At 49.1% G+C, this 14,138-nt stretch overlaps 1 protein-coding gene and 1 non-coding gene across 2 annotated transcripts in view; both read left to right on the top strand.

The window, feature by feature from the left end:
• Nucleotides 1–14,138, top strand: part of Tmtc2 (Transmembrane O-mannosyltransferase targeting cadherins 2) — a 337,657-nt gene that overhangs the window by 208,057 nt on the left and 115,462 nt on the right. The gene's annotated exons all lie outside the window — the stretch shown is intronic.
• Trnai-gau (transfer RNA isoleucine (anticodon GAU)) lies at nt 12,425–12,497 on the top strand. The gene has a single exon. It is a non-coding gene; the product is annotated as a tRNA-Ile (tRNA).

Below are 14,138 nucleotides of genomic sequence, written 5' to 3'. Positions count from 1 at the left end.
GCACTGCTTATCTGCATACGGCGTCTGCGCCAACCCCGGCGCCTCCGAGCTTCCCCTTTGACGCCCGAGGTCGTAGAGAGCGCGTGTACGGACGGCCCGCATATGTATACGGTGCCCCGAATTGCGTGGCAGCTGTTGTCGTCGTCAGAGTCCAATGGCGGACGACCCGCGTCCAGCGGGCGGCCTCCGTCTGTCTGCCTCAGTTCCGCTCGGGGGGCTCTTTCAACGTCGCCGTGCGGGCTAGGCGTCCCCCAAGGTGCGGTGCTATACCGTCGCCCTTTCTTTCCTCTCTTTGTGCGGCCGCACTGTGCTCGTCCGCTTGTGAACCCATAAGGGGCACCTGTCGCGTTTGTTGGAGCGGTAAATCTACGGGCGGGACGTTAACCCTGTCCGTGCCCTAGCTTCTCCCACTGTGCCCGTCCGACATATGCCGTCCAGCAGCTGTCATGTCCCTAGATGTCAATGGCTCTGAATGCGAAATGCCGGTGGCCTTGCTTGGCAGAACCCATGTACAAAGCAAGTTGCAACACCGTCCGGGCGCAGGTCTCACTTCGTTTTAAAAGGTTGCGCATTGTACTTGGGCTCGGTGTAAAACACTGACCCCTGCAATGCACAGTGAACCTTCGTTATAACGAAGTCCTCGGGCAGAAGACTGGCCTCGTTATAAGCGATAATTCGTTAAAAGCGGAAATGATTCGTTCTCAGTGCAGTGAGGGCCATGGAATACTTCGGATAAAACGAGATTTCGAATAAAGCGATTTCGTTATAACGAAGGTTTAATGCTGACGCGGTGACACCGCATCAGCATTATAAAGGCACCGTCACCACTTACAGCCTATTCCTTATTAAACACTCTACGGTGAAGAAAAGTAATTTGAAGGGCGCCATTTCTAAATTTGTTTCAAAGAATCCTTAAAAGGTTAGTCACCTGATCCTTGTCAACGAATGCGACTGCACTTCTCCCTAAGCTGTTGACAGGCGTGAGTGCCACCAGTGGTAAATGAATTGTTAGATCGCGTACTATCTTTACAGCGTAGTGACAAAGACAGCCCTCTGGCGGCCATGAAGTCCCCAATTCGAAAACGGACGTCTGTCCTCCGGGAAGAATAACTCAAAAATTCAGGGTTTGACAAAGATCAAATTTTGTTTCTGAGTAACGTGTATGCACAACGTACACAAACGTCTGCAGCAACGAAAGGCGTCCGCGGCCTGCTATGCTTTTCGGCCTTCACCCCTTCGGATGGTGTATCGAGCGGAAGAAAGTTGAGGTTGAGGGACTTTGTGACAAACGTTAATACAGACAGATTTTCTATGACGTCAGGCGCACGTCACATTTTGCAGCAGAATTCCCGCGTACTTGACATGATGCGCCCGTTAATGATACCTAAGGGCTTATCACTAATCCGGAACCCGGTACTCCTGCATAAGTCATATTCGGAATTCTTAACCTGCATTGGAACAGATAACCCTACATGTTACCGTGTTTAATCAGATAAACGTTCATCCTGCTAATCTCATGCGATGGCTACAAAAGCGCTGCCACTTTCAAGAGCACGTAAATGCCGCCGTTTTGTTAAGTAAGCGCACCGAGCAGTGCTCAGCCTCAACCCCCCCCCCCCCCCAAAAAAAAAAAAAAAAAAAAAAAAAAACCAGTCATGACCAGAACTGTTTCGTATTGCCGCTGCGCGTGCTGTATCCGGTCGCCGAATAACGTGGTCACCGCCTTCCCTGCCTGCCAGCTATCGAGCCACTTTGCCGGGCAACGCCCTTGTAAACAATAAGGAACCATCGCAGTGCCCGTTTTTCCGCCGTCTCGAAAATAAACGCCCCAACTCACGCGTCAGCTAGCTCTTCTCTTTCAACACCCTCGCCCTCCCTCTTCCCGAGGCTGAGGAGGAGGCCCGTGGAACAATGCTTGCATGAGCAATCTCTCTCTCTCTCCTCTTCCTGTTCTCTGCATCCCCCCTTCTCTCTCTCTCTCTCTCCCGATCAGGCCCTTCTCGCCGGATTAATGGTCCGCGGAGAAGTATAAATAATCTTTTGCTCCGCCGTCTTAGGCGGCCACAAAGGCGTGCCGATAACAATGGGCCGGGGAATAAGAGAAAGCCGTGGACGGACGAGGGAAGGAGACCCGGGGGATCATGCGCCGGGGCAAACAGAGCGGATGTCCCGCCGCTTCGCACAATGTAGAGCAGCCGCCGATTCGCGAAGCGGAAACGGTCTCAATGAGACGAGAGACTCGCTCAGCCTCTCTCGGAGCGAGGAAGAAGAAATTTCGCTGACGGCACGAAAGCGGCGAAGGGGGTCTGCGTGTAGCGGCGTTGGGCGCAACAAGTGGATGTATCACTTGTGTTTACCTTGGGCGGGAGCGCAGTCTTTGAAGCATTGCGAAGCCGTATGTGTTTCAAGTATGCGCAAGGCGGTGCCATATGCGGCAGCGTTCGAGGCTTCTTCGAACATGTCGGGAAGCGATTGAAGTCGGAGGAGAGATTTTGCCCTTGCTGAACAAAAATTATTTGACAAATCGTTGCTAGTTTCAAATTGTCGCCGGATTTTCGAATGTTGAAATATTAGAACTTTCGCTTTTCCAGAAACGTTTGTAATTTCCTAATTGTCGCCCCGAAGTGTAAAATCTCGGCATTTTTACGAAGACTGTACTTTGTGCTTTGTCGAGACTGTTTCGGACCGTGGGTCAAGAAACCTGCATCGTTATGAAATTAAAGGTACAGAAACGTTGGGATACTTCAGCTCTAGAGATGTACAGCTGCGCTTAAAACGAGTGGGAACTGTAATCCGGTGCGCAGTGCCGGAATGCATCAGACATGTTTGCCACCAAGTAGGTTCCATGATGTTCGCAAAGCCGTACGCGTTAGCGCTGTACATGTTAGTCTGCCGCTTAGTCGGTGTTATCTTCTGAAAGTCGCCCAACACGGTAAGCGATTGAGTTGTGATGAACATTATTACAGCATACGCATTTTCATTCTTTGTGTCGGGAATAAAACGGATATCATGGAATCAGCGGAATTTTTTTTTTTAAGTTATTGGTAGGAAGTGACTTCGCAAACACCCTGTATATAAATATTTTTTTGCCGCTTCCTGACGTTTATGCGCGCATACAATGCTCATAATGACACACCTCCAGCATCTACGTGTTAGTGAAAGAAAGTACAGCCAACTTATTTTTTGGACTTCGATCGCACGTCGCAATACACCTCCAATCCCGCGGCCCTTTCAGAACCTATAGCTTAGCACACCTTGATGTGACACTTCCGCTCCATGCCGAGAGCGCACATTCATAACCTTCGCTCCAAATGAAACCGCACGCCCGCCATTCAGGCCACGAGGGGAAAACCTGTGCTTGGCAGGAAAGCATTTACGGGCCGGGAGTCGCTTCCCCACACGGCGCGTCTGCGAAAAATCCGACCGTCGAGACAGCAGCAGCAGCGCCCGGGCAGAACTCTCTGCCGTTGGACGAAGTGGAGAACGACGCGGCTTTGCCCGACGGTCCATTTCGAGACGCCCCTCGGTTCGGTCACTATACTACACCGGCCATTGTTGTGGAGCCAGGGATGTCTTCCGCGAACTACTATACACTCCGCGGGTTTCCTTTCATTTTCTGGCGGCCTCTCCTTGTGTTACCCAGCTTTGATTTTTTTTTTCCTCCATTAAAGTCTCTTTCAGCCGCGCCTAGAAGAAGTAATTCGCGTTTCGTTTGTGCTTTCTTTAATTTAAGTTCTCTCTCTCTTTTTTTTTTTCCTTTGGCGGCGTGGCTTTCGTCTATCGTTTCGTCCACCGTCCTTGCTTACCGCCACTTTGAAGAGCGAAACGTGAGCGGTCGGCCGAAAAACTGTATCGCTATGGCTCTCTCTCTCCAAAAGCGGATATATATATATATATATATATATATATATATATATATATATATATATATATATATATATATATATATATATATATATATATATATATATATATATATATATATATATATATATATATATATATATATACACATATATACTTTTTGTTGCGCTCCCTTCGGTTTTTCGCTTTTCTTTCTTTTTTCTCGCGCAAAAGACGCTGGTCGCCGCTTTTAGTTTTCGGTCCATTTGCTTTCCGTATCTCGCCGTCTTCCGAAATATCTCATTTTTTAGCGCTATTTGAGAGCGGCGAGCGTTTGGAGAGCTGATGGAAAGGAGCGTGGGCGGGGTTCGAGGGTGATGAATTGGAGCGTGCTCGTCGATTTGCAACAAACATGAAAGCGCCCTCACCGTGTGTGGAGTCGTTACGCCGAACCTCGAAAGGGTTGCAAAGTGTATTTGAACAACAAGGCGTTATTTCCGCGCGTCTGAAGGAGACGGTGCCACATGCGGGGCTGACGTCGTGCTTTTTTTTTGTTTGTTTTGTCGTGATCGTTTGTTTACTCTGTGGCTTACGCCAATTCGCGGATTACTTATGGTGAAGTAGTTCACACCCGTCCCGTAGTGAGCTTTGTGCGAGTGTTCAGAGTTTAACCTTATTCGGTATGGCGGCGGTTGCTAAAGGTTTTTACGATGTGAGCCGTGGCTATTTGTGCCTGTTTCACTGTCATGTCTAACGACGTGCGTCTTTTTTCTTAGTAAGTGAACACAGAGTAAACCAAAGTCGGCATGTGTACTTCTTTGAACAAGCGCATTTTGTATAGGTTTACCATGCTAAAAAAATAAAAAAATAAATGAAACACGAATGCTCATTGTCTTTCTTGTGTTCTTTCTCTCTTTGCAGGTAAGACATGTCACAATTCCTATTTCATTGGGTAGCTCGCTGCATCGGGTCGGAACTGCATAAAAACGAACCGACGGTATACCCTGCTCTTGCTACGCTCAGGTCTGTTATGGCTTTCTCGTTTTATTCAACATCCTGCAGTGCTGTTACATTCTTACCCAGTAAAGCAATGATTTGTCTGATGTGGAGTGTACTCTCACAAGGCTAACAGTTTTATGTTGGAGCCGATAGAAAAGAAAAAAAATCAAATATTTCGCAGCTCACACGACTTCGCTGAAAAGGTACACCGTTCAGTAACTTAGTAGAACCACTTGTCATACAAGTCTGGTCAGGAATTTTCGTGCAGTCATCTGTGGTTAACGATTCGTTTCGTAAACCTCTGTTATAGTAATATTCTGTTAACCACACGGAACTACGCGTTGAAGCGGCACGAAGTCATGAACTAAAGGCGCCCAGGACAGCTGAGAAGTAGCCAGCCGAAGACGACATCACTTAAAACCGAAAAATGTCACTTGCGACCGGAAACTTAAACGCAGAGATAAGTGCATGACTAGCATATATACCAAAATGTCGAACGAGTTTCGGCATTTGCTAATTAGGTTGCATTACTCGGTGAGCTCCTGCCGGCTTCGCTAGCAAATCGATGTTCCCTCATATCCATCTACACCGAACCGCATCGTATGACGTCACATATCTTTGCACTGCGCCTCAAAACCGCTTGTTCTCAAACCGGTGACGCAATAAAAAATTGACATCTCGGATTTCTCACTATGCGTCGTCCGCGAGCAGTCCGAGGGCAACCCTCGGACCGGATGTCATATAGCAGCAATATATTGCGACATCGAGCACCGGATGGCTCCCAGGGCAGTCCGAGGGATGCCCTCGACAATTTTTGAGGAGGCAAATGTTACTTCCCTGGGGGTCGGGTTATGTGGCGTAGATTAATTCTTTACAGAGGAATGAGGAAACAATGCCGAGTCGTCAATATTTGTGCCTCCTGTAGCCTCTAATATGCAGTGCTTGCGAAGTCAGGGCTCACGTCCCAGTCTGGTTCCTGTTGAGACATCAACGGCGCCTGGAACCGGTCCAAATCCGGCGTGGCTTCACCTTATTCCGATTAGCGAAATTCGATGTGTCGGTAGCAACGACGCGACTCCTTCCATTGCACCTGTTGGAAACCCACCGCGAGTATGAGCGTAAGCCAAACAGTGAAGCATGCGAACTTATGGCCAGACCGGGCGAAAAAGAGAAATTAAAACTAAAACAAGCGAAACGCCATTGCGAAACTAGCAGCGGTCCGGCGTGACTTGTCCCGTTGACGCGAGCACACAGCCGTTCGCTCCCGGTATTGCCAACTGCCGAGACTCTGCAGGAGCGGGAAGGAAAGCTCAGCAGGCCGACTCGTGCGTGGCTTCGTTAGAAGGGCGCGCCTTAGCGCTGCTGGCGCCACGGTAAACAGGCGTCCGGGTGTCGGCAGGCCGGCCTGATTTGCGACTTTAATCTCGCCCGCTGTCGTCCCTTAGCGCGGCCAGACAGAACACCTCACAGACAGCCAGGCTCCGCTGTCCTTCTCCTTGTCCTAGTCGATCCATAACGGGACGTTCCTCGGATTTCTACGAAACACTGTTTCGATTTCGGCCTCTACGAAAGCGAAGTACGCGGGCAATCGTTCCATCGGTGCGGACGTAACCCGCAGTGCACAGGCCTTGGTCGACGGAGGGCGGTGACGCTACCGAAGCATGCGCTTCGTCCCCCTTTCCCGTGCGCGTGGGCGAACCGGCAACGTAATGAGGAAGCAGGAGCGGCCCTAATTCTATCCCGGCGGCTGCGAAAGCCCCGCCACTGTTGGGGAGCAAGATCTGATGTAGGCAAAGTAAGGGAGGCAAGGGAATAACGAGGAACTCGGGGAAAGGAGGAGGTGCAGAAAAAAAAAGGGTGTGGGAAGTTGACAAATGTTTATTGCTTCCCGTTGGCTGCTTGCTGCGAGTCCTTGAACTTTCTTCAGATCCCCTTTCTGTGCTTGTTCTTGTTGGGCTCTTGCATTTTAAAGGGACCCTGCAACACTTTTTTCAACTTTTTTTTTTTGAAATCTTAAATGTTTGCAGAACGACGTAGTCACCCAACACACCCAGTGCTTAGATTAGGGGGTCGCAAAGTACCTCAGCCAAAAAATAAAAAAATTACTGCTCTATACCCGCCGCGGTGGCTCAGTGGCTAAGGCGTTTCGCTGCTGAGCACGAGGGCGCGGGTTCGATTCCCGGCCGCGGCGGACACTTTTCAGATGGAGGCGAAAAGCAAAAACGCCCGTGTGTGCGAGATTTCGGCGCACGTTAAAGATCCCCAGGCAGTCAAAATTAATCCGGAGCTCTTCACTACGGCGCGCCTCATCGCCTGCGTTGCGTCGGCGCGTTAAACCCTACAATCAATCAATTACTGCTCTATGCCATCATCAGATAACTTGGAAATTCGCTTAAAAGATTTTTCTGCCTTTCCTGGTCTTGGCGTTCTTCGATGGCCTGAATTACGTCACTGAGGCCATGTAGCGGCTGTTGGCCGGTTTTCCTTCAGATAGCAACTTAAAAAAAAAAAAAGCCACAAAAACAAAGCAGAAACAGAAGGCGTATCTGGTGCGACGTGCAAATCACGCAGTGCCGCTCCGTGCTGGCGATAACTGTAGCTTTCGCAGTGCGTCCAGACGCGAAGAAAAGAGTGAAAGCGTTTGTCAGAAGTGCTGCAGGGTCCCTTTAATAAGCGCGGTGTTATCGCATAAGCAGGGAAAAGTCTTTCGCAGTGGCGGGGCCGATGTGGTACTACTTCATTACTCGTAAAGCCGTAATTGGGACAAGATTTTCCCGTTAATATTAACAATAACAATAACACAAACAAACAAAAAAACCACGGAGGAGAACTTTAGCATTCCGAACGGTTAGTATGCGTTTTCAAGACAGTCGTGCGCATAGTGCTCTGACGTATACATTAATAACATCGTTATCAGACGCGGTCTTGTGTACACGCTTGCTTGTCTGCGTGTCTTACTTACTTGTTTTACTTGTACGCTCTCCTCAAATGAAGCAAATAACTAGAGGAGGGACTAGTCACTTTCAGTAATAAAAGAAATAAAAATACTGAAGGAAGGATGTAGAAGGAAGGCAGGCAAGTTAACCTGGCTAGAGCCTAGTTTTCTATCCTGCAAGTGGGAAAGGGAAAAATAGCCAAAAATGAGAAAGGAGATAATGAAGAAAAGTTGGAGCAGACATGTATGCCCAGCGCTGAAGCACTAAACGGTCGAGTTCAGTGACTGCCACTGGAGGCTTCCAGTCTAAAGTCTGGCGTTTAAGTTTGTTGCCCGTCGAAAGCGTAAGATGTGCTTAGTCGCCTTATGAGCGGATGACAGAGAAGGCCAGTGACACAGAACCTTCTCCCCCGAAAATGGCCGCCGAGAGTCCAGGTTCTTCAGTGTTGACGACAATTTCTTTCTTTCAGGCGAGTAGCGTGGCACTCGCATAGAACGTGGCGTATCGTCTCCGGCGTACCGCGCGACACGGAAAAGGCAGTAGGCCCCATTCATACCCCACCTGCACTCCGCGTGTATCTAAGAACAGGTATTATAAAACTACCGTGCAAATCGAACGAGTCTTTCGTCTTCGGGGAATTGACAGTTACTGTAATTACTCACAAGGAGCCTAGCTGTTAATTACCGCCTGCTTAACGTCTTCCACCGTGTCAATACATTTTGTAAGCCCTGGCGAAGCGCCAGCGACTGTGATAACAGCCTCAAAGGACCCGGAGACGCTAAGAGCTCTCTCGCGCCGTCGATCTCCCTACACTGCTACATTCGCCGCTCGCAAGATACGCGTGCGAGGCGACCTGCGAAGCCGCACAGAGCAATGGTGCCAGCTCGAAGACAAATAACCCAACTCGGTCGTCAACGGGGGCCCGTCTTGCAACGGACGGCATGGCTGAAGTCGGAGTAGTCGCCGCTGCTTCCGTCGCCGTCCTTTTCGGTATCTCCCGTCCCCCCTCCTCTCCGCCATCTTCCTGCCTCGGCTTTTCGCTTCTACTCTGAAACCTCATCCCAGCGACGTTTATTCATATCTCGGCCTCGACTTCTCGTTTAGGTGTCTGCCCCCACAATGCGTGCTTTGCTTCGCGAGAGAAGATAAAAGGCAGCGGGTGGCTCCGCTAATAGAAACGAAAAATCGCACCACAAAAACAAAAAAACGAAGATGGCCGAACCTGTGAGGAGGAATGTGGCGCGGAGAAATAAAGTGACAGAGAAAGAGAGAGAGAGAGATGAGAGCGCGCTAGGAGGAAACCTGGAGGAGAGAGGGAGAGAGCGGAGGAAGAAATGACAGAGTCTTTGGGATAAGGCCCGTGCCGTGTAACTCGACGACCAGTTATATGGGGTCCTAATCTTCGTCGCTCGGCGGGCGCTCCCTTATACATCCGGCCGGACTTGCACTGGTCGTCGTCGGAGTGTTTTCTTTTTTTTTACCATCGTTTCTTCTACCCACCTTCCTTTTCTTCATACCGGTCGCGACGCTCTGGGGAGCGCAGCAGCGCAGCGACACAGGGACGACGTGTTTCCTTTTTTTTATTATTCTTTCTTGAGTGTGTGTGCGTGTCCGCGTATATGTGTCTCCGCGCGAAAGAGGCAGAAAAGAGTAACACGAAAGGAAAGACACCGCAGGAAGGAGGCACGCCGCGAGAAATTTGGCGACGCAAATAAAATACGGCGCCTAAGTATACGCGGCAAAATTCGGTCTCCTCCGGCCGTGGTCACGGGGCGTAGCAGCATCGCAATCGATAGCAGCACCCAATTCGCGCCACCACCAACTTGCTCTGTAGATAGAGTGAGAGCATAGTCGCCGGCCGAGGTAAAGAACACATCGTAAGAAAGCAAAACAAGGGCACGCCGAGGAATGTTTCGTGCGACATTCGGCCTCCGTGTTTATTATCTCCCTTCCTTTTTCTCCCTTTTTTTTTTTTTTTTTTTTTTGCTCTGTGTCAGCAACGCTTTCGTTGCCGTGGCATTGTGGGTTCATGTTTGTTCGTCTCTGCTGCTGCTTCCATCTCTTCCTCTTTTCTTTTGGTCTCTTTTTCGGTCGCCGGAGAGCGCGTCTCGGAGCGCATCTCTTTTGAGCGCGGAGAGACGTTTCTCTCGCGTGGAGATATGTATTCAGTGGCCCGGGCCAAACGAGGAGTTTTGCCTCGTCGTTCAGTTGTCGCGTCCCGAGCCCTACGCAGAGATAGGTTTTGACAGCTGGCGATAAATAATGGGCGAATGAATAGATAAACAGAGAGGCAGGGAGAGAGAAAGTGGAAAATGAAGACGCGTATACGTAGGCGAAATGAAAGAGAAAAGGGGGACAATAAAAAGCAAGTCCTGTTCCTTTTCTTTCGTCCGAACGAAAGAAGACTGGGGCGTGCACATAAAAACGATGGATGCATACACACACGTTGCGACTTGTGGCCATGATTTATGGAGCTCAGCGAGTCGCGTCCTCTCGGATTGATAATCCCGTGTTGCCCACACGATTCTGCTTTTACTCGTTCTTTTTTTGTTTATTCCGGCGCCCTTTCTTCTGGTCTGTGCACTCATAATACAGGCGCATACGTATACCCGACAAAATTCGTCGCTGCTCTCCTCCTTCGTGCGAGGTCACATGACGCGGTCATTCGTAAGCGACCGTGAATGTATATATATATATATATATATATATATATATTGTGCTTGTGACAAACACCCTGTTGGCTGGCCTAGATGCTTGTTTACACCCACCATTCCCCGAGGCTGTTTCGCTCGTTACATACAAACTCAACTTGGGAAGGGAGGCCTCGAAGTGTTGATTGATGAGTTCTTGATTGACTGGCACTTTCTCTGTCTCCGTGTGCGAAGGCTCTGCCCATGTGCACAGATTGGTCGCATCATAAAGAGAGATACATGGAAGGAGTAAAAGCAAGTAAGCGGGCTGGAGAAATTAATCGCGCGCCGGAATTAATCTCGTCGAGTCGTCTCGCGCGGCGTGGGGAATTCACGTATGCAGGGAGGCAATTGACAGAGACGTTGGAGGGAGGAGGAGACGGGGAGGACAGTTTAACTCACTTGCGCGTCGGTCGTATTTCAAGATGAAAAGAGGCGTGCGTCGATTTTTTACTTTACAGCTCCTTCCACAAGTGGAACTAGTCAATGAAGGCACAAATATTGAACGGTCGACACGGCTCGTCGTCGCGGCACCGTGAGCGCGCCTTTCTGTCGCCGCGTTGAAGGAAGCGGAGGGCCCTTGGATTTGTATGACGATGGCTTGCTCTCTCGCCGTCGTGTTTGTTGAGCCTTTCTCCGCCGCTCAAAGGCCGGGCTGTGCCTTTCGCCCTCCGACTCAGTCCCTGTCTGGAGAATCAAACATTTTATTCCCGGGATCTGCAGCGTAGCCTGTCCCTCTTTATAGGAGGGGGCAGGGGACATCGGTCGTGCCCCGCCGTCCGCAGTTTTTTATCTCATCGTCACCTGTGTAGGCAGCATAAAATTTTGCCTACCTGTAAATGTCAACCATTTATGTTGAAATGCTGTTAGTCAAAAAGTTGCTGAAGACTGAACTTCCCGTCTCCGCGCGGTTCTCCTTCACCGCCTCGCTTCTTTTTCGTCCATGTACACGTGGAGTACACAGTTTCACGGGCTATACGCAAGTTTGCAATTCATTACATCATTATAAGGTATTATTCAGCTGTCCAGCAATGTAACTTAAATTATATATATATATATATATATATATATATATATATATATATATATATATATATATATATATATATATATATATATATATATATATATATTGCAAAGGGGAATAGCAGTCACAACGGTAGCTGGTCGTGGGGGTTTATTCGTAGGCGAAAGCGTAAGGCGATGAGGCCGAGCGCAGGTCCAGCCTGAGCGAGTTCGCGGCCATGAACGTCCGAGTCGGTTTTTCGTCGTCTTCACGATTATCCTCGGAACATACCCGATTGGGTGGATGGCGCTTGGGCATCTACTTCTACTATTCATTGTTCTACCGTGTTAACTCTTCTTGTTAACTCTTGTTAACCCTTGTTAACTCTTCTTTACCCCGAGTAGTCCGAGTGGCGCTGGCTACCACCCCCAAGCACAGGAAACAAAAATACCTAAACATAATTACCCCAGAAAGTGGAGTGGAAAATCGCCCCGCCGGTAGCGTACTGGTTACCGCACCAGACCGGTATTCTGGAGGTTGTGGGTTCGGATCCCACCTGACGGCCATTTTTTCTCCACTTTCTTTCTTTCCAAATTCTTTATCTATTTCAATGACCTACCACATCCTCCCCTTTGCTTTCCGAAGTTTTCTTGACTGCCAACTCTTATTTCTGCGTTATTTTCAACGAGCCCCTCATTTCCCATTCCGATTCGCTACATGCATAGCGAGGGCCTCTGTTCTGGCAGTCTTGGTGCCGTAGGAAGCTTAAGAGGGTTCAACGCCGGTCGACCACTCTCGACATGTCGTAGACACTCGAGTCACGGCCCGGGGGTTAAAAAGAAGGTCCCCTTCACCCCGAGTAGTCCGAGTGGCGCTGGCTACCACCCCCAAGCACCGGAAACAAAAACACCTAAACATAATAACCCCAGAAAGTGGAGGGGAAAATCGCCCCGCCGGTAGCGTAGTGGTTATCGCACCAGACCGATATTCTGGAGGCTGTGGGTTCGGATCCCACCTGGCGGGCATTTTTTCTGCACTTTCTTTCTTTCCAAATTATCTATTTCAATGACCTACCACATCCTCCCTTTGCTTTCCGAGGTTTTCTTGACTGCCAACTCTTATTTCTATATATATATTAAATAAAATATACACATAAAAAGAGAGCTCCAGGACAAAGGATTCAAGATGAGGTCGAAACCCAAGATGCAGAAACCAGACAATCCTCACGCATCAAGCTCGCGGAAAGACCAGCGCTATCGTGATCAGTTCTTGGCTCGCGCGCTTCTTGCGCTGCTCAAGAAAGAACCGCCTTCGCTTGATAGTCCCTGTCCATTTGCCTTTTAAATAAACCCCATTACAATACATACATACATACATACATACATACATACATACATACATACATACATACATACATACATACATACATACATACATACATACATACATACATACATACATACATACTACATACACTACCCTCGTTGTAAAGCAGGACCAGAAACTTCGTTATAAGCAAGCAATAAATACTTCGTTAACAGCGGTTATGATACGCTCACAGTGCACCCCAGTAAGTTAAGGACTATGAAACACTTCGAATGAAACGACATTTCAAATAAAACAATTTCGTTATAACGAGAAATTGCTGTGTTTAAACCTGTCTGGTTTTAACGACGTACTCGATTTAAAAAAATCACCTCATTACCCCTTGTCTCATTTGTGGTGCATGTAGATGGTGGCATAAGGAAGCAATTCGGAAACGATAGAAGTGCAGGGCATGGCCCGCCGCGTAAGCTTCCGGCAGATCTCCAGACTTCGCGAAAACTACGTGTACGCGCCAGCTGCCCGGCGGCACCTTTTTATAGCTTCGTCCAGGCAATAGCGCGAAGAGTGAAGGCGTGCGGGGAAGCGGTCCCTTTCTGCAAGTAAAATTCCAGGCGGGGAATATTCGCGCCTGATGAAACCGCGCCGCCTGGCAAAGCGCTGCTGCTGCTCCTGCTGCCGAACGCGTGCTTGCACACACACACACATGCACACACAACCCGTGGCGCTCCGTGGGCGAGCTTCCCGCCGGCGAACGGAAAGAGAAATCGCAGCAGACGGGGGAAGAAGACGCGTGTCAGATATCGCCCCGCCATCGACCACCACGTGTCTTGACGGAGATCTTCGTCCTCCTCGCGCGGGAGCAGAGGAAGAGTGTATATCGCTCCGCTATTGATCCGCATAAATCACTGATCGCCCTGACGCTTCCGATCTCCCCCGTTTATTTTAGTTTCTTTTTTTGGCCCTCGCGCCGTCGTCTTGTTCCCGGCATTCTTATCTCACAATGTTGAGAGAGACAGAGCCCGCTGCTGTAAAATTCCAACGTCGATCTTTTCCGGTCTCTCTTGCGCACGGCTACGAAATTGCTGGTTTTTATTTTTCTGACATCGCTGTCGTTTCTTTTCGTATGTTTAACCTTCCCGATTTAGTGAAAGGTCTGGTCTAAAGTAAGGGTGCAGTTTCATTTGTCAGCATGCATTCGAGATAGCTGCTGTTTTGCTCCCCCTTTTTTTGTTGCTCTCTGCATTGGTGCTCGATGTTGTATTTATTGCAATAACATTCCCATGGATTCTGAGGCACTTTCAGGGACATTTGACGCTACTCTTCCGTAATATTATTCGT

This window comes from Haemaphysalis longicornis, unplaced genomic scaffold (genome assembly GCF_048455015.1).
Source record: "Haemaphysalis longicornis isolate Haplotype H1 unplaced genomic scaffold, Haemaphysalis longicornis Haplotype H1 scaffold_7, whole genome shotgun sequence".
NCBI lineage: Eukaryota > Metazoa > Arthropoda > Arachnida > Ixodida > Ixodidae > Haemaphysalis > Haemaphysalis longicornis.
The sequence above is the reverse complement of the archived record's forward strand: the minus strand, read 5'-3'. Positions and strand labels throughout refer to the sequence as shown.